The sequence below is a fragment of the Globicephala melas genome, chromosome 14, assembly GCF_963455315.2.
Source record: "Globicephala melas chromosome 14, mGloMel1.2, whole genome shotgun sequence".
Classification (NCBI taxonomy): domain Eukaryota; kingdom Metazoa; phylum Chordata; class Mammalia; order Artiodactyla; family Delphinidae; genus Globicephala; species Globicephala melas.
In genome coordinates this window covers 75,299,723-75,324,772 of record NC_083327.1, presented here as the reverse complement: position 1 = coordinate 75,324,772, position 25,050 = coordinate 75,299,723, and the positions used below count along the sequence as shown (strand labels likewise).

The 25,050-nt window shown below is 38.1% G+C and overlaps 1 pseudogene; it reads right to left on the bottom strand.

Moving 5' to 3' along the window:
• Positions 1–15,532: 15,532 nt before the first annotated feature.
• Positions 15,533–19,324, bottom strand: LOC115851215 (mitotic checkpoint protein BUB3 pseudogene; annotated as a pseudogene).
• Between the last annotated feature and the right edge of the window lie 5,726 nt (positions 19,325–25,050).

The window sequence follows — 25,050 nt, the reverse complement described above, 5'->3', positions numbered from 1 at the left end:
AGATCCTGACTTAATCTTTCTTGAGATCTATCCTAATTTTAAAAGCATCCAGAAACAATTTTCCTTATTCTTTCTATTACTACTTTTTCTTTATATTGAAACAAGTCCCTGGATAAATTTTCAAAAAGCCTCTAAGATACTGTAATATACACACTGTTGCTTAGAATAGTAGCAGTACTGCTGTTTCACATTAGCATAAAAATGTCATAATTCCTAATGCATTTTCACATACATGACCTCAAATTATCCAAAAAAAAAAAATTATCGTACTGGATAGTCCCAAAAGTTCATTTTTTTCTTTCTTTTTGAACATTATATTCATCAGTTTTTTAAAGTCTTGCACTGTGTGGAATTATATATATCCCTGAACACACACCACATGCATACCAGCTTTTAATATTTCCAGCACAGTCACTTGACAGGTGATTACAAAGAACTAGTTGGCAAGCATTTATGGAGTACTTTGATAAACACTTAATTTCTATTTGTGGGTTTTTAATTCAAAGTAGCCTAGCATCAGAGTTTAAGGTAAAAATGCAGCTACCTGAACAATTTCATGGACAACAAAATAAAATGTCACTCTCCCTTTTGTTTAAAAAAAAATGGCCAGGGTGTGTATTCTTTTATATTTTTCTTTGTAAGTCCCTCAAGGGGTAACAGCTCTAAAGCCCCCTTTCTTTCTTCTGCTTTAAGATTTCAGTATCTATTTCCTTCATTCAAAGTCAGACTGATCCAGTAAAAGAATATCCTGCTTTGCTTAATCATATTTTCTAATCCAGTTACAAGAAAAATTCAGTGAATTAAATTTCAAAACGTCTGGAAATTTGTTTCCCAGCTGACAGCTCTGACTTAAGCCAGAGTTCCTGTGGCTTAATTCCAGGAAATCTTTTTTTACCTGATAATTACAAACTAGAGGTTGAAATCATTCTCATATGGAATTTTTTTTATCCTTAGCTCTTCATCACCTAATTCCCAGTGAAGCAATTTTATCTGAGAACAGCAACAGCAAAATAAGTTGATTGAGAGTCACAGGGAACCCACTGCTGAAGGTAAGCAGAAAAATCTAAAAGAAAAAAAGACATGAAGTTGATTATTATTTGGTCTAAGCAAGTACTTAGCATTCACACAGAGTGACTACAGTAGGTTTTCCAATGGTGAAGACAGTTTCTCCCATTACAATAATAAAACACAAAAATAAAGAGAAATAATTAAAACTTATTACCTCTGAATAAAAATAAACTAAATCAAAGAACTGTGTTTTTTCCTATGAATTTAAATTAGAAATCAAAACTGAATTTCAAAATGGGATCATAGCACCATCTTCAGGTTGAAAAGCCTTAATTCAGAAATTTTTTTAAAAATGTGTTTCTTCTCTTTTCTTTCAAGGAAATGGATGTAAACCAGAGGCTCTTTATCCAGCTAAATTATGGAATCTTCCAGAGAAAGAAACATGTTAAAAACTACTATAGCTGAGTTTATTCTGAATACTTTGTTACTATAAAACTCAGTAAATACAAAAATACAAATGTGAATTTACTGTTTAAATCTGCTTTTTCCCCTACTTTGGCATATCTTTCCATAATGTTCCCACATCTCTAGCAGAACTTATTTCCTACCTTAAGGCTTCTCATTAAAATGATATTTATAAAAAGAAGAACCAGTTGTTCATACAACTAGAACAGACCTCCAAGACCCTTCTTTTACAAGTAAGTAAACTGATGTCCAGAGAGTTTAAGTAATTTTCAGGTGGTAGTTACAAATAGGGGATGAAACCTAGGTCTTCTGATCTTGATTAAGTTTTCTTTCCGTTAAAGACTGGTGGTTTTCTGTAACTGTTGTTATCACCATTACTGATGATAAAAGGTCAGATAAGGAAAAAAAAAACCCTCATAAAAACATTGGCATCTCCTTTTTTCACCAACTGGACCAAAGGCAGAGACAGAAAACTGGCATTCTAAACTAAAACATACTGAATGTAAGGAAAATCAGATGGAAGGGGTTTTCAGGCTCAGAAAATAGGCAGAAAGCCAGAGTCACCCTTTTTTCCTTAGTGAAAAGAGCTAATAGAGGGTCCTTATTAAAGATGATAAGCTAAAGCTGTGCTCTTCTGCGTCTTGAGGTGACAGCTTTGCCTGCCTAACTCAGCCAAACTCACACTCAGCCCTGAGACCTGTCCACTGTTTGCCAGGGTCATCCTGAGGGTCTACATGAGAGTTCTGCAAACCACTGGCTGTGAGCCGCATCTGGCTCAACTCTCTGGGTTTTGTCACTCAAGCTAGGAAGGATGTTTACATTTTTAAAAGGCTGAAAAATGTTAATAGAAGGAAAATACTTTGTTTGAAAGTTATATGAAATGTAAAATTTCAGGGCTCATAAATGAAGTTTTATTGGACCATGAAAATGCTTACCACATACGTATTGTCTATGGCTGCTTTTGTGCTACAATGGCCAAGCTGAGTACTTGTGACAGAGAACCGTAGAGCCTGCAAAACCTAAAATGTTTACTATTTGGTCCTTCACAGAAAAGAAGGGCCACAGAAAAGCTGTAGACATCTGGTCCAGAGCTTCCCATTTGGGAAGATATTTAAGAAGTCATGTTTACCTTAATATTCTTAAGTCTTTAGTTTTCAATAACTTGTATTAGGAAATATATATGTGTGTATATATATTTATGTGTATATATATATACACACACATATACTTTTAGTATATACTATGTATAATATCCATGTATGTATATACATATGTGTAATATACATAATGTATACATATATCTAAAGCACCCCTTCATTGTAGCATTGTTCATAATAGCCAAGATATGGAAACAACCTAAGTGTCCATAGATGGATGAATGAATAAAGAAGATGTAATATATACATACACAGTGGAATACTATTCAGCCATACAAAAGAATGAAATCTTTTTTTGAAATGAAATTCATTTGTGACAACATGGATGAAACTTGAAGATACCATGCTAACTGAAATAAGTCAGATGGAGAAAGACAAACACTGTATGATTTCACTCATATGTAGAATTAAAAAAAAATGAAACTAATAAACAAAATAACACAAAAACAGACTCATAGATCCAAAGATCCGGTTAGTAGTTGCCAGAGGGTAAGGGGGGTGGGAGGGTAGGTGAAACGGGTGAAGGGGGTCAACTGTATGGTAAAAGATGGTAACTAGACCTGTGCTGGTGATCACTTTGTAGTGTACCCAGTAGTTGAATTATAATGCTGTACACCTGTAACGTATCATAAAATAAATAAATGTATTAAAGATTTAAGAACAAATTTCATCTACTTCACAATGTCATGACCATACATATGCCCCTCCTTCTACCATACACACATTCCATGTAACCAGCCTTTAACTCAGTGACCCCCACCTCGACTTAGAGATCAGAATATACGAGTCCACAAAGAGTGGGGGTGTTACCAGTGGAGGAAATGGGAAGCAATGATGTCTAACCCCTGGCTCTTGACTTGAAGAACTCTGAAGTCTATATGTTAGAATGAAAGATTTGGCAAGAATATTTACTGAGTGAGTTCGCACAGTGTCGGCACCACAATACCTATTCTCCCCAGACGAGGAAAGAACCTCTGAGATGGGGAGGAGAAGAAATGCTTAGAGCTGGAGAGGCAAACTTCTGCCCCTTGTCGGTAGTAGTAGGTTTATGGTAGGAGTGAAGGGGTGCATGACAGAACCCTGCCTTATTAAGCTTGGGGACTAAGTAGTAGAGGCTAACTTGGCTTCTTTTCTCATCTGATTGCCACAGCAAACAATGGAGAAACACTCCGCAATGGTAGAGGAAGCAGATAGACCTGTATGACAAAGAAAGTCTGCCACTCCCTGCTTGGGAAGACCCTAAGTGCCTTCCAGGTGGTAAAAAGTTAAAAGGGCCTACCAATCTTTAACCAAGGGCCAGACCATACCCAGAGACCAGAGGGGACTGCACATCTCAGTGGACAACAGCAAGGCACAGAGCATCCCCCAAGGACCCAGAGGAGGCCTCCTGGAATTTCATGCTGTTATGTACACATGCTCACAAACTTAGATGCTACCGTGAGGGAAAAGAGGGAGAGAGCAAATCCTGAACTGACAGAATGTTAAATCTTAAAATTACTGTGTTTACCCAGAAATGACTAAGAATACATTTTCTGTGGACTGGAGGAATAAAATAGAAGTTGAGTTCGAGAAAACATTTTAGAGCTAAAGTTCTTGCACGTGATGCTATGTGGCCTGTGAATATTTGTAGTTGCTATTACTCTAAGAATGATCTTGAGTTTGTATGATCATGCTTTGACTAGGAGAAGACTGCACAGGGCCCTTTATCCTGCTTAGTATCAACATTAACTTTAAAAAGACTATGATTGGGCTTCCCTGGTGGCGCAGTGGTTGGGGGTCCGCCTGCCGATGCGGGGGACGTAGGTTCGTGCCCCGGTCCGGGAGGATCCCACATGCCACGGAGCGGCTGGGCCTGTGAGCCGTGGCCGCTGAGCCTGCGCGTCCAGGGCCTGTGCTCCGCAACAGGAGAGGCCACAACAGTGAGAGGCCCGCGTACCGCAAAAAATAAAAATAAATAAAAAATAAATAAAAAAGACTATGATTGCCTTGGCTAGGACTTCCAAAACTATGTTGAATAAGAGTGGCAAAAGTGGACATCCTTGTCTTGTTCCTGATCTTAGAGGAAATGCTTTCAGTTTTTCACCATTGAGAATGATGTTTGCTCTGGGTTTGTCGTATATGGCCTTTATTATGTTGAGGTAGGCTCCCTCTACGCCCACTTTCTGGAGCGTTTTTTATCATAAGTGGGTGTTGAATTTTGTCAAAAGCTTTTTCTGCATCTCTTGAGATGATCATATGGTTTTTATTCTTCAATTTGTTAATATGGTGTATCAAATTGATTGAAGATGTGATACGTATATACAATGAAATGTTACTCGGCCATAAAAAGGAATGAAATCGGGTCATATGTAGAGACGTGGATGGACCTAGAGACTGTCAAACAGAGTGAAGTAAGTCAGAAAAAGAAAAGCAAATATTGTATATTAACACATATATGTGGAATCTAGAAAAATGGTACAGATGGGGGTGGGATGAATTGGGAGATTGGGATTGACATATATACACCACTAGGTATAAAATAGATAACTAATGAGGACCTGCTGTATAGCACGGGGACATCTACTCGTTGCTCTGTGGTGACTTAAATAGGAAGGAAATCCAAAAATGAGGGGATATGCGTGTACATATGGCTGGTTCACCTCACTGTGCAGCAGGACCTAGCACAACATTGTAAAGCAACTGTACCCCAATAAAAATAAATAAATAAAATAAAAAATAAAAAGACTATGAGACAGAAGCCTGGCAATGTTGAGACCCATCCTGGAGTAATGAGCCCTTCCCTCGGGTCTTCCTTCAACCCCTTGTCCTCAGTCATTCTTGCTGGTCCCCAGCTTTGACATCTGGTTCCCTTTCTAGGCTTCCCCAGCCCACTTCTTGGCCTTCGTGCTCTCAGTCTGTTTCTTTCATTTTGCCTCAGTCCTATATGACCCCTTGGGAAGCCTGAGTTTTGACTGCTCTCAGGACAGATCTGATCTCACAGTTTACAAACCCAGGTACCCGCCTCTGCTGAACACTCTCCAGGTGCTGCTTCGGATCTGCTCTCTGCTCCTCTCCACTCTGCTTTTTGTGCCCTTGAAGGTAGACCTCCAGATTCATCCATGGTCTGTGGTCCTCTGGTCTCTGGTTGGGTTTAGCCAAAGTGAGGCTCTTGTAGGAAACTAAAGGGACCAAAGATTAGAAGAAAAAATGTTCTGAATTTTTTTTTTTTTTTTTTTTTTGCGGTACGCCGGCCTCTCACTGTTGTGGCCTCTCCCGTTGCGGAACACAGGCGCTCCGGACGCGCAGGCTAAGCGGCTGCTCCGCGGCATGTGGGATCTTCCCGGACCGGGGCACGAACCCGCGTCCCCTGCATCGGCAGGCGGACTCTCAACCACTGCGCCACCAGGGAAGCCCTGTTCTGAATATTTATTCTCCATAGGCCATGGTTTGGAAGAGACTACATTCCTCCCCCAAGACCCAGCATATGTACGGTGCCCCTCTCCTGCAGCCCTAGAGATGCTGAAAGCTTAGGTGCTGAGCTATTGCATGAGCCCTTTGCCGCCTCATTGGTTCTCAACATATTTATTAAACTCTCCTCAATCCTTATTAAACTCTGCTGTATCTTTATGAAAGTCAGCTCAGTTAATGTCTGGACAGAGCCATGTGTGTCCTGCCCAGACCATACCTCATGCACTCCCACTCCCAAACCCAACCTCACACTTCTAAGAATAACTGCAGACATTTAATTTTAGGATTCAATAGCTTTAGAAGGCATGCTCATTTTTAAAGTTTTAATATTTTAAATTTAAGTTGAGGGAATCCTTAGAATAATCAACGTGGAATCTTGAAGGAAGGTCACTCTAGCCCTGAGCACATCTGTTGGATTGATGAGCAATTGGTTTTTAAAGGTTGTAAAACACAAATAAACGAGAAGTCCTTTCAGACCCTTGTTGTTACTCAAGTCCCCCCAGGAAAAGAGGCTGGATCTATTGTAACACATGTCAGGAGGAAAGGTCAGTGTACTACCAGCAGCCGAACACCAAACCCTGATGGGGGTCTCTGTGGGGAGCAGCACAATGGCCCTGGGAAGGAGATCTGAGGCCAACATGGCCTCTACCTCTCCAGGGCTCCTGGCGCCTCATCCTCAGGAAATAAACTCTCACTGTCTAGGAAGCAGGAGATGTGGCTGTTTGATAAATTTGGTTTTTTGGTTAATCATCATTCTAATACCATGTATCTGTAGTCATTTCACTGTACTTCCCAGGCTGAGCGACTAATGTTCTAATTTCTGACTCATAAAACCATAATTTTTAGCTAGAAAGATAATGTAGTCCTGCCTCTTTGTTTTGAGAGATTATAGGGATTCAATATCCAAAAGAGGCATCGTTTTCTATTTCATTTAGGGACACAGAGTTGAAACACCAAACACTGTCTCAGCTCTCAAATAGAGTAAAATCAGTACAGACATTGAATTCATAATTATAAGGTGAGTGGGCCTAAGAAGTATGATGTATTATGAGAGGCAGAGCAGGTATTTCTGAGGAAGTTATAGCAAAGTTGAGATTTATTGAGTGCATGAACCTTGGCTTAAAAAATAAAAGAGGGCTTCCCTGGTGGTGCAGTGGTTGAGAGTCCGCCTGCCGACGCAGGGGACGCGGGTTCGTGCCCCGGTCCGGGAAGATCCCACATGCCGCGGAGCGGCTGCGCCCGTGAGCCATGGCCGCTGAGCCTGCGCGTCCGGAGCCTGTGCTCCGCAACGGGAGAGGCCACAACAGTGAGAGGCCCGCGTACCGCAAAAAAAGATAAAAGAGAGAAAGATGGAAGAACATTCTAGGTATAACAAAAAAATATTTTAGAAGACCTGGAAGTATGGCATAAATGAGAAATTAATATGGAACTTTATCTTAAGGGAAAGGAGAGCCAATAAGTAGGGGTATGATATGAGCTTGTGTTTGTTTTTCAGAAAGATCACTCTGGCTGCTATATGGAGAACAGGTAAAGTACTGGGTGTAGAAAAACCAGAATGTCAGTCTGCCAAGACTAATGTTCTAGCTCCAGAGGATACTAAAGCAGATTTTGTCTCTCAGAATGTCTATCTTTTATAGACACTTTGATTTACAGAATATGAGGGAAATACAAGCAAATAACGCTACCTCACAATACACAGAAGGAATAAAAGGAGACACAGTTTAGTCAAAAAGGGGATTAAGATGCAGGCTGAGTTCAACAAAAAAAAAGACGCAGGCTGAGTTCAGTATGCGGTGAGGGTACAGCTACAGGGCAGAGTTGAGTGGGTGGGCATTCTCTTAATAACCAGAAAATTGGGTCCTTTGTCTGGTGGAAAACATTTTTAAGATGTACAACAGAATCTTCTGAGGCTTTGTGTGTGTGTTGGAGAGCTGATTGATTTGAAGGTGATTGGACATTAAAAGGTTAGACTGGCCAGGAGTTCAGGGTCTGGAACACCAGGGCAAGAACAATTCACCATCCTCTAGCACATGTCTACCATGTCAGTCAACACGCTCACACATTCCATGAATGGTGCCCACCTTCAAGCTGCTCTCTTTCAGTCAAACTTTGTTAGTAGCTTTTATAGCTAGTGATTGTAGGATTTGAACACTTTATCCACCGTCTTATAAAATCATGAAATAACATTTCAAGAAAACAGTATTCAGTGGTTGTATGTGTGGATGGGGGTTGCTTAAAAGGTCATAAACCCCAAGGTGGGTTTTTTCCCAGCAATTTCTATCAAAGCAATGAGTTAGGAGGTAGTACAAGTGAAAATATAAAAGTGGCTTTGTTTACGTGGTAGCAGTGGATGGGCTACTTGGGGACTGTTGAGGTATGAGGTATGTGAGAGAAAAGTCAAGGGGCTTTTCCATATTTCTAGCTTGAACGAGGTGGGTCTTGTAGCCTCTAGCAGAATAGGAGATAAAGAAGAAGAAACAGACTGACTCTTCATCAGGTTGGGTGAAGGGGATAAGGATAAGTTAAATCTTGGACAGGTTGAGTTGAAGGAGCTATGTCAGTCACCCAGAATAACGGAGGGTAGTTAGAGGGATGTGTGACTTGGGAGTTCAAAAGAAACGTATGGGTAGGAGATAGATTTATCAACTTGAGTAAGGTAAAGGAAACCATAGGACTAGGTTGGATTCCCCTAAAGGGGTGCGATAGGGAGGGTGGGAGGGAGACTCAAAAGGGAGGAGATATGGTGATATACGTAAATGTATAGCTGATTCACTATGTTATAAAGCAGAAATTAACACACCATTGTAAAGCAGTTATACTCCAATTCAGATGTTTTTTTAAAAAAAAGAAAGAAAGAAAGAAATAGCAGGTTTCAAATGCATGAGGATTTTTGTGTCTTTACAAAAATCCTCCAAAGTCAATTCATCTATGAATTGTGATTTAGAGTGTAAAGGATCAAGATAATTCCAGGATCTAAAATCTTCCATGGTGGGGTCTATTTAAACTAAGCGTTTTCCTTAGGATAAGTGAGCGTATTGAATGTGAAAACTAATTAGTCACTTTACCTAGATTAGAAACACTACCAGTGCTGGGATGTTTTTTTCTTTGCCCTCTGATATAGCTTCAAGTTAATGTACCAAACTAGGAAAATATTATTTAATTTGGGCTTCAGAATCGGTATACTTATTCTACCCATTTCCATTTCCACTCCTGGTATACATTTATCCCAGCAAGAAAAAATGGCCAGGGTGTTCCTAAAACCTCCCTCTCAACTTTGTTAAGCCACGAGTCATCAGGTAAATAACTGACTTCTTAAGGTACTAAACTAATACAAACATGGAGAGCAGAGTAATTTACTAAAATGAAATCAATTTATTATGCATTTACTTCAAATTTGTACTTATAAATTTTACATCATTTCGTAAAAGCTAGAATTGCAAGCATACTTCAGAGATATTGTGGGTTCAGTTCTAGACCACTACAATAAAGCAAATATCACAATAAAGTGAGTCCAAAGATTTTTTGGTTTCCTAGTGCATGTAAAAGCTATGTTTACACTATACTATAGTCTACTACATGTGCAATAGCACTATATCTTTAAAAAAGTATACACATTAATTAAATAATACAAAACAAAAAACCTTACAACAGTAATATCCAAGATCACTCATCACAGGTCACATAAAAATATAATAATAATGAGAAAATTAAAAATATTTTGAGAATTTCCAAAATATGACACAGAGACACAAAGTGAGCAAATTAAATGCTGTTGGAAAAATGGCATCAGTAGATTTGGTCAACACAAGGTTGCCACAAACCTTCAATTTATAAAGGACACAATACCTGCAAACTACAGTAAAATGAGGTATGTTTGTACTTAATTTCTTTTTGTTTATTTTTCAAGTTTAAGTTTCTATTTCCATATTACATCTACTTTTGATTATTTAGGGCTGTTTTGTCAATTTGCCTAAGATTCCTTCTGACTAAGCAGTAAGAAAAGAAGCAAATTTTTAAGCATTTATCAGAAAATAAGGACATTCTAGAACTTTCTTCCAGTTACTCAAATAAAAGGTTTTTTTAAATAAAAGATAAGGGAAATAATAATTATAACATTTCAGAATGAGTCATTTCTTCTTTAATTTTTTTTCTTTTTACTCTTAGGAAGTCAAGAATTCTAAAGGGAAAAGAACTTAGAAGTGAAAACAGGACTTACCTGGTGGCTCAGTGTTTAAGAATTCGCCTGCCAATACAGGGGACACGGGTTTGAGGCCCGATCCGGGAAGATCCCACATGCCGTGGAGCAACTAAGCCTGTGCGCCACAACTACTGAAGCCTGCATGCCTAGAGCCCGTGCTCCGCAACAAGAGAAGCCACCACAATGAGAAGCCTGCGCACCACAACGAAGAGTAGCCCCTGCTCGCTGCAACTAGAGAAAGCCCGCACACAACAACAAAGACCCAATGCAGCCATAAATAAATAAGTAAATTTATTAAAAAAGTGAAAACAAACACCGTCCTCTGATAGGAGATGAACATGAAGCAACCGAATTCAGTTTTCACCAAAATAGTTAGAGACAAATAAAAGAAACCGAATGATGGTATAACATTTTTAAAAAATATAGAATTGAATATTTATCAAGTTTATAACGTTGAAAGATGTAAAATTTGAAGTGAAATTTAACAATTACAAAAGAAGTCATAGACACCTTTGAAAACATACGTTTAAAAATTTTGTTTGATTAAAAATATCAAATTTAAAATGGAAAGATACTGGAGAAATACTTGAAAACATGCTAAAAGGTAATAATTTTCTAAATGTAAGCAGTCATATAAATTGGTAATGAAATATGAAGTGCCAAAAAATAAGCGTGTAAGCAATATGAATAGATAATCCACACAGAAAATCCAAAATGATCAATAAATACAGCAAAAAATTCTATCATATGGTTATGGAAGATAAAAGAGACAAGTTTAAATAATAGACTCATTTTCCAAAATGTTTTTTTTGTCTTATTCTTTATTCATTCTTTGCCAGCAATGTAGTGTATCATTCTATATCAAAATCATTACAAATATTCATGATTTAAACCAATATTCTACCTCTAGAAAACTATTCTAAAGTAATAATGAAATAATCCTAAAAACCAAAAAAGGTTTATGCAAAAAAGTTCATTATAGCTTTATTTTTTAATAGTGAAAAACAAGGTACACTATTGTAAAACATTTTAATAAATTATACTACCCAATCAATATAACATTATGTTGCCATTTTACTATTCTGTTTATAGAAACTATCTAGCAACAAAGAAAACCATTTCTAGTGGAAAGAGAAATACAAAATTGCAAATATAACTGTATTACTTTTGGAAAAGTATCCTATGTATAGGAAACAAAAAGCTGAGAATAAACCCTTCCAGTCCCTAAATGTTAATAGGAGCTATATTTTTGGAGGGAGCCATAAAACCATGTTTTATCTTTTTCTCAATTTTTCAAATTTTTATTCATGAGTTTTAGCTTCTTTTAATTGAAATAACTTTTTTTCCTTAAAAGATAAAAAAAAAATGAAGCTGTGTCTGATACTTGGTATTTTATGATTCATTATTTATCCCAAAACAGGGTTAAAAACAGAGTAACTTTCATTCTGACCTATTAATGATTTCTCTCACCATAAAATGGTAATGTCCCACACATTAGTGTGAAATTCTGAACACTCAGCAAAATGGTAGCTGAATTTCCTTATCCATTTGGGCTCTTTTTGTTTTTTAAAGCACATACTCTGTAGTAGGAAACTGTATTAAACACTATCTCATTTGACCTAAACAATCCTATGAGCTAAGTGTTATTTTCTCCATCTTCAGCAGGGGAAAAAATAATGCAGTCTAGAGAAGTTAATTAATTGGCACAATCTTGTCCATTAATGAGTCGAGGAGCCAGTATTTAAAAGGGAGGAAGTCCATTAATGACTAATGAAATCCTGAAAAACTCTAATGAAAATGCAGGAACTTGTCAAGGAGTTTTTGAAATATTTATGAAATAAAAATCACAAGATTAAGGAAAGAATGACAAATGTTTATAATTCCAACACAGTATGACTATTTCCATTTCTTTCACGTTTCTTTTTACAAATATATAATTTTAGTTGTTGAAATTATAACAGTTGTTAAGTATATGTTTATATAGTAGTATTTTGCTATCCTTTCTTGATGCTTAGCCAGACGCTTTCCATGACTTTACAAATTTTTATAATTATACATAAGATTTTTATAATATTGCATTGTGTTGATATAGCTGTCTTTATCCCCCTTAATATAAGGTCTCTGGGGTGTTTTCTTCCCAATATTTTCTTATATTCTCTTACAAATAAAGACATACTGGATATCTTCATGAATATAGCTTTTTTGCTCCCCCTAAGTAATTTCATTGGGATAAACCCCTAGAGTAGAATTGCTGTGTCAATTCTGGTGTAAACAGTCATAAAGCTGGCTGGAGAAATTTGAAAGAACGAAGAATAAACCATTTTAGTGGACACTCCTAATTCATACAAATGAAACAATACTTCCTACACTCAAACAGTAGCGGCCTGAAAGGAGACATCCAGCTATTGTATTAGCTGCTCTAGACTTCTCTCAGCTGTGAAACCTTAGATAAAATGTTCACTGTACAAATGCTCTTTTTTTTTTTTTTGCGGTACGCGGGCCTCACTGTTGCGGCCTCTCCCGCTGCGGAGCACAGGCTCCGGACGCGCAGGCTCAGCAGCCATGGCTCACGGGCCCAGCCGCTCTGCAGCATGTGGGATCTTCCCGGACCGGGGCACGAACCCGTGTCCCCTGCATCAGCAGGTGAACTCTCAACCACTGCGTCACCAGGGAAGCCCCATACAAATGCTCTTGACAGAGGAGTTAGTTGTTTCCAGGTGAAAATAATAGGGATAGATACTCCTTTCATACTAACTTGTTCTTTAATAATTGAATAGCATTTTGAGTGCAATAGATGCATGGCTCCTAGACCAGACACAAACAGTGGAAAGCCAATATTCTTTTATAAGCAAATAGCATGACTGTATTATTGCACATGGAGGGTCTAGCTTAATGGCCAAAGAGTACACTCTGGACATATACTGTCTTGGTTTGAATCCCACTGCACCATTTACATACAGTGTAAAACCTTAAGCAAGTTATTCAATCTCTCTGGGATAGATATAGATATAGATATAGATATAGATGATATAGATATAGATAGATATAGGTATATAGATATAGATATATAAATGCATAGACATATTTTGTATAGTTTATATATTAAGAATATATATACACATGTATGTATATATATACATATATAGGTATAAATTAAGATTTCATATAGTATATATTTTATATATTAAGAAAAATACATTAAGGCTATATATGTAAATATAATATACTTATATATAGTCAATATATATTTTCTTAATATATAAAATATATATGAAATCTTAATTTGTACTCACACACACAAGATGCATAATAAATTTTTATACTTATGATCTAGCCAAGACCTCAAGAAACTTCTGGCCTGACTCGTTACTGCCAGAAAGAAAACTTTTAATTTATTTACAGCTAAAACACCATTCGGCAAGGTATCTCATTCAGTTACAGAGGGATACATTTTGCAAAGCAATTTATGTTAGTACATTGTTCCAGGAAATTGCATCACTCAAAGCCAGACTGTCTATGGGTGATTTATTTAACTTTTATTTTGTAATGTTTAAGATAAGCTTCTGATTACACCAGCTTTAAAAATATTCGTGTTAAACTTATCAATGCAGTACATGAATTTTTTTTCATTTCATTTGGAGTATACACAAAATTATTTTTTATAACAACCTTCATCTTTCCTGAAAATACACACTGGCCTTACCTCCAAGCATATATGAAGCAGGTTTCTCTACCAATCAGTCCTAAATCAGTGCCTCAGCTTTTATCAGTGGTCCAGCCTGCTCTGGTGAGCTGACTCATGGGATATATGTTTTCCTTTTTTAGAGGACATGCAGAATTTTTTCATTCTGAGAAGCAGGCAGAGAGCACAGTCTCAAAGCTCCTTATCATATATATTTTTGAAAAGCTCATCAAGAAAAAGATATCCCCAATGGATGTGTAGCCTCTTTATTTCTATAAATTAGTGGTTCTCACTCTTTTCTGAAGCAAAGATCCTTCTGATAAAAGCTAAAAAACCTGTCCTCAGAAAAATGTGTTCATGCCCATTCATGCCCGCTAACATACACAACTTACAGGCTCCCTAAAACTCTTAATGTTTATCTAGCAATTCCCCTTGGGTTCTTGAAACCGCTTAAGAAGGTTTGTTCAAGATACTCCAAAAGTCTCTCAAGACCTCTGAGTTGCTGCTTACCTGGATGATACCATGGTATTTGCTCCAATAGGTTTATTTTCAGTGATTATTTTTTTGTCATAATGACAATTGCCTACATTAAGACACACTCCCCCAAAACTCCTTTGCTGTAGTTATCCTAAGCATATTGTTTAGGGCTTTGTTCATTATATCACACAGATGCTATTTAGGATAAACTTCAAACCAGACATTTTTGTGCTTCTCCTGGGTGAATAATTTGCCTTTATTTTATGAGCACTCTGAATGATATAACTGTTCATATTCCTGTTTTTAAATTTATACCTAGAAAGCTAAGAACCAAATCTGTGGCCCTTTGCTGGTAAACTTTTAGGATGTAAGACTCTCTTTTTCGAGCACTAGTCTCATTACTGGCTCTACTGTTTCGTGGCCCTGACTTTACTGTTTACTTCTTATTTATGTTATCTCGTTTAGAAACCTTTTATAGAAATTGTATCACATTGCAAAGAAGGAGGAAAAAAGATAGAATAAAGAAAAAGATGAGAAACAGTTTTTAGATGAACTGTTATATTCCTTTATATTCAATTACTTTCAAAGCAAGCAATTCATCAAATATTTGATTCTGATTTATATTTTAAAGTTTTATAAGGCTTTAGAAAATTTAGAAAAAAACAGAAAAAGGTAATAAAAATTTTGCTAATCCACATGTTGCAAAATCTCAGTTACCAAAACACTTTTTTCAGCTACAAAACATTTTAAAAATTATTATTGAAACTTTCAAATATATAGAAGAGTTGAGAAAAGGGTATCATGAACACTCCTTTATGTATCCATCACCTAGATTTTAAATTTTTGCTATATTTGCTTCTTTTAGTTTTCTTCTGTCCAAGTATTTTAGAGTAAATAACAAATACAAAAGAAACAAAGAATCCTCATTCTACACAAAGTCAGTATGGAAAGGCACACAGACAAGATTTTCGTAAGACAGAAAACAGAGAAATCCATACTACATAATGTAACAACAATGGCTCTAACACATCCAGGGGGTAAGTATGATTTGTAGGAAGCAGAAAAGCTTTCCGTAGAGAAACTGCTTTCAGGAGATGATTAGGTGGACTTAGGTTTTTTTTCTGCATCTGTCACTTGGCAAATGAGAAGATGCCATCTTCAGGATGTCCCGTGTCATCCGTTTTATACATATATAATGATGCTATTGCAAGTGTAGTCCCATCATTACTGAAGACAAGTGGTGTGATGCTGGTGGGGTATCTACAGAACCAGCGCCGTCGCTTCTTGTTAACTGGACCCAAAATATTTACAAATCCATCAGAACCACCCATAGCAAACGTACCGTAGATGTTGTTAAAAGAAATGGCATTGACAGGATAAATCTGCTCAATATTATTTTCTTTGACACTTGAAGACATGCTTCTTCTGTATCTCAGGGATTGGGAGCAAGTACTCAGCTTCCACTTGGCCTTCAACTGAGCTTAATACAAAACTGCTTATTTGAAAATGTTCAAAGGCAGCGAGCCTGGTACGTCAAGTTGGACACCTGGCACTGCTGCACGTAACCCATGTTCTGTAATTCCCACATTAACACTTTACTGCCCACCTTGTCCACAATCAGCTGATCTCCAGACAGAGAGGGTGTTACTCACAGACAGAAGGTCACAGCATTACAAGGAGTTCTGGGATGCCGCAATTTAACTATCTGATCCCAAGGCCCAGTAACTACCACATTCACTTCTGGACAGTATTCAACACATCTGGTAGTGGCATCATGGGTTCCAGCCAGATCTCCCTGATCAATGCTGGAATCATGTGTTTTCAGTCGAGGGTTTGATCCCCCACTCCAGGCATGTGTCGGACCATTGAACGCACATCCAAGAGAGCGCTAGGTGCTGGTACATGAGCTGAATGGCCGGCCCATGGTAGAGATGCACCGCCACATCTCAGGAGGAGACCAGCAGGAACTGGGAGGTGTTGGGGCTGATTTTCACCAAGGAGACATAATCCTCAGTGGGTGGTTCAGCTTGAACTCGTTAGAACCGAACGTATCGGGCTCCACTCAGAAGTAACTTCACCATCTCCTCTTCGCTTCCCTCAGATGTTACAATATCTCACCTCTGTATATTTTAGTGTGCACCCCTGAAAAGTAAACATCTATTTCTACATGATCACAGTGACATTTTCACACCTGACAAAATTTATAATAATCTCCTAATGTCACCTAATACTTAGTCTATATTCAAATTTCCCAGGTATCCTACACCCCCCCCACAAAAAAACCTTTTATAACTGCCCAAAATTCTTAACCTTAGAATATATAAGGTAAGCATACTCTAAGTTCCTCTTCACCCCTGCTTAGCCATTTTGTTTACCTCTAAATGCCAACATGCCTGGGTATTTCTAAATGCTTAAGAAAAATAAAGTGATGGAATTGGTCATATTGTGATCCCATTCAGCAGCCAGAAATAACTCTAGACTCTTTAAGTCGCTAATAAAAATTATCTGCCAGGAAAATTTCAACTTTCAATATTACTAGAATCATTTATTATGAATTATGCAAAGGTTCTATTAATAAAAACCATTATGCACTGATTTTCAAATATAGGTGTGCTATGCCAAAAATCGTACTTATTTATAATATTTATAACTTTGAAATAAAGAGAAACTTCCCGGTCAGTTCTTTTAACAATGCTAAACATCGTCACCCTTTTAACATTTGACTATGCTCTCTGCCTCCCTTTTATTTTATTTTATTTTTTTGGCCGCCCTGCATGGTTTGTGGAATCTCAGTTCCCCAATCTAGGACTGAACCCAGGCCATGGCAGTGAAAGCCTGGAATCCTAACCACTAGGCCACCAGGGAAGCCTCCCCCCCCAGCTTTTAAAAAACTAGATTCCATCCTAATAATTTACACTATTGCTTGTATATTTTCTGTTCCTATTGAACGTAGTCTTTTATGTGCTTTAAAAACAGATATAAATTTATTTTTAAAAATTTCTTTCAGAAGCATTATCTCATAAGCATTGCCTAATTTTATAATGCATCTGTAGGTCATAGATCTGGCCTATGTTGTTTTATTTTTAAAAACAAATTTCCAGTAAATGCAGTTTACACTTATGAAGTCAAAATGTCAAGATGACTCAGAAACAATACGTTAAATTGCAAGTGAACTTTACAGATTTGATTTGGTAAAGATAGCACAAGATTCAATGAGACCAGACCCTGTGTCTACAATACGCCTGAGTGAGCAATCAGAGAACATTCAGGAAGATAACGTCAAAGGCCAGACCCACACCACTTATGCAAATACCTTGGGGTGGAATTAACCTAATAGAATGAAACATTTTCCTCAAAAAAAAAAAAAAATGTCAAAGCACGTGGGAAATGTTGCTAAAGTGTCTCCTCTGATGAGAATTTCAGTGTGGAAAAAACTATGCAAAAGCACACACTTAGAGGTAGAGCCGAGGACAAAAAGTGCCTGCACACAAGTCTCATCACCTATTTCTACCACTTATGGCTGTATTTCCCTCCAGTGAGGTGAACGGAAGTGTCTAAACATAAAGATTGGGACTTCCCTGGTGGTGCAGTGGTTAAGAATCTGCCTGCCAATGCAGGGCACATGGGTTTGAGCCCTGGTCCGGGAAGATCTCACATGCCGCAGAGCAACTAAGCCTGCGAGCCACAACTACTGAAGCCCACGTGCAGATCCTGTGCTCCACAACAAGAGAAGCTACCGCAACAAGAAGCCTGCACACCGCAACGAAGAGTAGCCCCTGCAATCCGCAACTAGAGAAAGCCTGAGCAACACCACCAAAGACAAATGAATAAAATAAATAAATTTAAAAAAACAAACAGATTGAAATTATCTCAAGCAACACCTTTGATCTTGATGTTTATCACACATGAGCATGTCTTCACTCCAAGACATTTGGGGAAGGGATTTTCTTTTTTTAACGTTGAGGCTTCTTTTAATTAATTAATTAACTTATTTATTTATTGGCTGTGTTGGGTCTTCGTTTCTGTGCGAGGGCTTTCTCTAGTTGTGGGCAGCAGGGGCCACTCTTCATCGCGGTGCGCGGGCCTCTCACTGTCGCGCCCTCTCCCGTTGCGGAGCACAGGCTCCAGACACGCAGGCTCAGTAGTTGTGGCTCACGGGCCTAGTTGCTCCGTGGCATGTGGGATTTTCCCAGACCAGGGCTCGAACCCGTGTCCCCTGCATTAGCAGGCAGATTCTCAACCACTGCACCACCAGGGAAGCCCTGGGGAAGGGACTTGAACTATAAAATTCGACACTTGTCCAGAAGAAATAGGTTAAATGAAATTGTGGAATTAACAGGAGAGTTGGAGGCCTGAAAGACTTGGAAAAATGGTCCAGATTCTGAAACTAAGATACAATGAAGCAGTCTTTTAGTCAACAGTAGGCATTCCACACTCTGTTTTAACTCACAAGACTGATTCATGGTGGAGGAGGGCTATGCCATTAAAGTCAGCCAGCTCCTCCCAAAGGATGGTTAACTCTCACCTGTCATTTCATATCATGAGAAAAGCAGAGCCAGGGGGAATCACTACAGTATATCTCTGTCTCTAATTTTTAGAACCTGTGCACCTTATGCCAGTAGATTTTTACAGCACGATTGACTAAATTCCAAGATAAGCAGAAGCACTTCTGGAGTGATGGAATGAGGACCTCTGAAAACTTTCTTCTTCACAAAAACAATGAGGACATTGGCCAAAATGATGAACTTTTTCAGTACTCTGAAAATTAACCAAAGACTTGCAACAACCCAAGGGGAATTTATTCAAAAAAAAACAAAAGTCTTGGTAAGAACAGTGAGCTACGTGGCATCTTTAACTTGCCTATTCCCAGCTCCTTCTTGCCCGTTCCATCGTAGCTTGAAAATCATCGGCCTTGCAACCACAGTACCGATGAAAACCAACAGCCTAAGAGTCACTGGAGAAGTCAAAGTAGGTTTTGTCAAAGATTAAACAGAGCTGGACAGTAAAGTGGTAAAAGTAGGTTTTATTCAGAAAAACTAGTAAAATAGGGGAAAAGAGACCTCAGTATAGAGAACTGGGCTCAATTCTGAATACAATAAGGAAAATTCACAATTTACAGTCAGGGAGAAAGGTGGGGGTCAGTGGATGGAAAATCACTAAGAGGAAACATCACAGTGAAGAGGGGATTCTGGCTAAATTGGCCTAATGAGATTCTTACCAAAGGCAGGCCAGGGTGACCAGACATCACTTGGGGGATGGTAGAGGAGGGGGAACCCAATTATATACCAAGAGTGATCAGATATCAAGAATGGAAGAATATGGCTAAACTGACCTAGTAGGATTCTTGCTAAATTTGAACAATGCAGAGATGAAAATGGAAGCTCAAAAGTCTAGTTGAGAAGAGAGTTGAGGGGAGCCTGAGTAGAATTTCAGCAAGGAGAGAATCTTTGTGAGTTTAGAGTTCCTGAGAAAGCCCCGTGTTCACAGAATAGTCACAATTTGACCTGACTGCCAGCTAGCTCCCTGAGAACCCCATTTATAGCGCATGTCTTCATATTGCCTCATTCAGAGCTCACTCAACTTTAACCCTAACCCTAAACCTAACCACTGTCCAGCCCTTTGCTTTAATTAGGGACGGCTCTGAAGGACCATGCTATATCTCCACAGGACTGGCTGAGACCTCTATTGGAAAAGCCACTCATTTTCCTTCTGCCAAGTCCTGCTTCCCTTGCTCATGTATAGATATTCTTCCCGAGACTGCACAGCCCCCCGTCTATATTTTTCACACAAATCACTGTTTCAGAGTCTGTTTCCAATTATCTCAATTTAAGGTGGAAGTATTGTTAATACCAGAGAGAGAAGGGGTATGTGAAACAGTAAGATCATTAAGAAGGAAAGAGGGAATGAAACTAAAGGCACTAGTGGAATATTGATTGAAAGAGGGGCGTTTTCTCCATTTTGATAAGCAGGGTGGTAAGCATAGGGACAGGTGGGAAATGCTGGCTGAGAATTACCATAAGATCGTGTCGAATGGAAGAATAGTTTCCCTAAGAAAATTAAGTAAGCAAAAATGGACAGGTGTGCTAGACAAGCAAATGAAATGCTTGTCCACTACAAGTGGAACTCAGGAGCACAAAATAAATCTCAGAAAAGGCTGGAAACCAGAGAGCTAGGTAACTGGGGGGAAAGCAGGGAAGAGTCTCTCTTTCTCTGTCTTCCCACTCCAGTAATCTTCCTCTGGTAATCTGCTTCTCTTTCTCTCCTCCTGCTTTGTTTATTCACCCTGGCTGAATGTATACTACCCACTTCATCTTTTATGTCTCCACGACTTCTGGTTCTAGCTCCTGCCATTTACTTGTAATTCCTGCTTAATACCTACTTTGTTGGAGGCCACCAGACTTTTCTACTTGAGCATTTGCAGAATGTGACAGTTGTCTGAGATCAGAGATTTGGGGTTATTTTGCGTGGAGTACAGTGAGACCTTTAAATTTGCACTCCTCCCCTCTCTGACTGTAAATTCAAATCCCAGCTCATCTCATCAATCAGATGATGACTGAGCAACCTCTAAGTCAAGAGTGCATTCTTAGTCCAGTGGAGATGTAAGTGGGTTTGGGTTTGGGGAAGAGGATTGTTTTGTATGCTGTCTATTCAGTGGAGGCTTTGGTTTAATAATCATCAGGTACCTGAGGAAGTAAGTTATAATATAAAATTTAAAACAGCTATCTAGAATTACTTTCCCAGAGCAAATGCATGTAATCCTCAAGGAGTATTTATATGGCCAAAGTACACTTCAGAAAAGTAACTGTCAAGGCCATGCTGGCCATTTTTATATTTTTATTTTGCAAATTACCTAATCCATTGTGCATCTTCTATTGAGATATTTTTCTATATTAAACAGTAGAACATTTAATCCATACTAAGATTGTTAACTTATTGACATGTATATGGCAAAAATTACTCACAGTTCATAATTTGTCTTTTAATAGGGTTTAATAGCATCCCCTGCCCAGGCAATGTTTAATAATTTTCTTTATTCTTAAAAAATATCATTTCAGAGACTTCCACCTCCAGCCACAATAGATAAAAGAGACAAGATTTACCTTCTGACCACGAACAAACTGTAAAATTGAGCATATTAGGCAACAGGCAACACACGAGTTGGATTCCTGAAAGAATGAAAGCAGATGAGGTAAGCTCTACAATCACATCACGTTTCATTTTTGGGAGACACATGACAGAGCAGGGAGAGGGACCCCAAGCACAGCACATTGGTCTTACCAAGTTGAGGGGGGAGTTCACAGTTCAGGAGGGCTGAGGTAGCTACAGGTTGCTACACAGTTATTATACGTCAGGAACAAACTAGTTGCAAAATCCTTCTGACTCTGGGGCAGATAGATATCATAAAACATTAAAAATTGATAAAATTGATTTCATCAAAATTAAGAACTTGTGTTCTTTGAAATACACGTTAACAACGTAAAAGGCAAGCCAAACTCGGGAGAAAACATTTTTTAATACACATATCTGTTAAAGGACTTTTACCTAACTACGTAAAGAACTCTCAGATCTTCACGAGAAGACAATTCAGTTTTTCTTAAAGGGGCACAATATCTGAGAAAATACGTCACAAAAGAAACTATACCAATGGACAAAATAAGCAGGATAAAAGTTGCTCTGATCTTTAGTCATCAGAAAAATGCAAATTAAGACTATATTGCGGTAACATTATATACCTACTAGAATGGTTAGAACTAAACAAACAAATGAAAACAGAAAATACGAAGTGCTGATGAGAATATGGAACACATGAAACTCATTTATTGCTAGTGAAAACTGAAAAGGGTGCAGCAGTTTTGGAAAAGAATTTAGTGGTTTCTTATCAAGTTAAACCTATCCTTACTACACAATCTAGCAATGATATTCCTAGGTATTTACCTGATAAAAATCAAAATTAAAAAAAAAAGAAAACTCAAAATGTATTTCTTGTGTTAGTTTCCTATGGCTGCTGTAAAAAATTACCACAAATAGGGTAGCTTGCTATAACAGAAGTGTATTCTCCCACAGATCAGGAGACCAAAGGTTCGAAATCTTAGCACAAGGTGTTGGCAGGCCTGCTTTTCCTTCAGGAGCTCTAGGGGAGAATCTGTTCCTTGTCTCTTCCAGGCGCTGGTGGCTGAGGACATTCCTTGGCTTGGGAGAGCATTACCCCAATATTCACAGCCAGCATCTTCAAATCTCTCTCTGCTCTGTCTTCACATCACCTTCTCTTCCCTGTGTGTCTAATCTTCCTCTGTCTGTCTTCTAAGGACACTTGTGATGGCATTTAGACCCCACCTGCCTAATTCAGGCTAATCTCCCCATCTCAAAATGTTTAGCTTAATCATAACTGTGTAAACCCTTTTCCCATAAAAGGTAACATTTATGGGTTCCAGGGATTAAGACCTGATTTTTTTGGAGGCTATTCCTCAGCTTACTATAGATCCCTACAAAGATTTGGACGCAGATGTTCACAGAAATTTTATTCATAATAGCCAAAAACTGGGAAAAAAACGCCCCCAACAAATAAAGAAGTCATCGTATATGCATTCGATGGAATATTACTTGTCTGTTAAAAAAATGAATCCTTGAAACATGCAACAACATGGATGAATTTCAAATACTTATCTTGAGGGAAAGAAGCCAGACACAAAATAGCACATATTGTGTGGTTTCATTTGTACAGAACTCCAGGATGAATAAACCTCATCTATAATGATAGGAAGTACATCCATGTTTGCTTCAACCTGGAGGTAGAAAATGAGGATTGACTGGGAAAGGAGTAGAAGAGAACATTTTGTGATGATGCAAGTGTTATGTATCTTGAACATGGTGATGGTAACATTGGTGTGTACCTATTTCAAAATGGGTCAGATTCAACACTTAAAGTGCTCTGCATCTAATTGCATATGAATTAAGTCTCATAGAGTTGGTTTCAAATATAGATTTTAAATAGTAAGATTTATTCATTAAAAAAAATTAACCTTCAGAGTTAAAAAAGTCTGATCTCCCACCATCCAAACTCACTTAGAAAAGTTATTTCTAAGTACATATTTTTAAAATATTTTTATGGTATGCCTTTATTTTATTTTAATATTTTATGTTTCTTATTCATTTTGAACTTTTTTTCTTTTCTTTTTTTTGTGGTACGCCGGCCTCTCCCGTTGCAGGGCACAGGCTCCAGATGCGCAGGCTCAGCGGCCATGGCTCATGGGCCCAGCCGCTACGCGGCATGTGGGATCTTCCCAGACCGGGGCACGAACCCGCGTCCCCTGCATCGGCAGGCGGACTCTCAAGCACTGCGCCACCAGGGAAGCCCCCATTTTGAACTTATTTTAAGATAAGTGAGAGATTTTTCTCTATGGCCAACCAGTTTTCCCCAAAACATTTGTTAATCAATTTTTTCATTTATTAGAAATTCTACCCTCATCATAACTAATTTTCCATACATACTTTGTTCTATTTCTATGTTGTTTATTCTGTTCGGTTGATTTGTACATTATTTTCTTTTGATTTTTTTGGTGAATGACTACTTTAGCTTTAAGCATATTTTGATATCTAATAGGCCAAGTCTCTTCTTATTACTCTTCTTTCTCAGAATTTTATGATTTTGTCTCTTAAGTTTTATTTCCAACATGACTTTCTATCTTCATCTAAGTCAAAAGACAATAAAAAAAACAGGTACAAAACATAAGCCTTTATGGAAGGATTCTGACTGAAATAGATTGAATGTATAAATTAATTTAGGTATAAAATATCTTAAAATATTGAGGCAAGGGATGTATACAGCCAGCCTTCAGGAGCTGCAAGGACTAAGAATTTCAAATCCACTGGCAATTCCATTTCTTTTTTCTATTTCTCAATAGAATTAATATACCTAAATTAATTATGTATATCTTCAAATAACGTATAAATTAATTTAGGCATAAAATATCTTAAAAATTATGGCATGTCCCCCATATATATTCAAATATATCTTTATATCCCTCATTGTGTCTGTAGTTTGTTTTATGAAGACGTTTCTGGGGACTCACAGTGGCTAAGTGGCTAAGAATCTGCCTGCCAATGCAGGGGATATGGGTTCAAGCCCTGATCCGGGAAGATCCCACATGCTGCGGAGCAACTAAGCCTGTGAGCCACAACTACTGAGCCCATGTCACACAACTACTGAAGCCCGCACGCCTAGAGCACGTGCTTCACAAGAGAAGCCACCGCAATGACGCACTGCAACGAAGAGTAGCCCCCGCTAGCGGCAACTAGAGAAAGCCCGCACGCAGCAACGAAGACCCAACACAGCCAAAAAATAAATAAATAAAAGAAATTTATTTTTTTATAAAAACATTTCTTGTGCTTCGCTACTTGCTACCTAAGACTCAAGATAATTTATATCTTCATTGGGATTATGGTCTTTAATATTATAAAGTAATACTCTGTTCTATTCACATATTTCATCTTGAATTCAACTTTTCTGATATTGATAATAGGTATACTTTAATATATCTTCGCCTATACTTTCAACTTTTCTGAATCACTTCATTTTAGGCAAGATTTACAGGTGGCTTGCAGCTGGAATTTTTTTC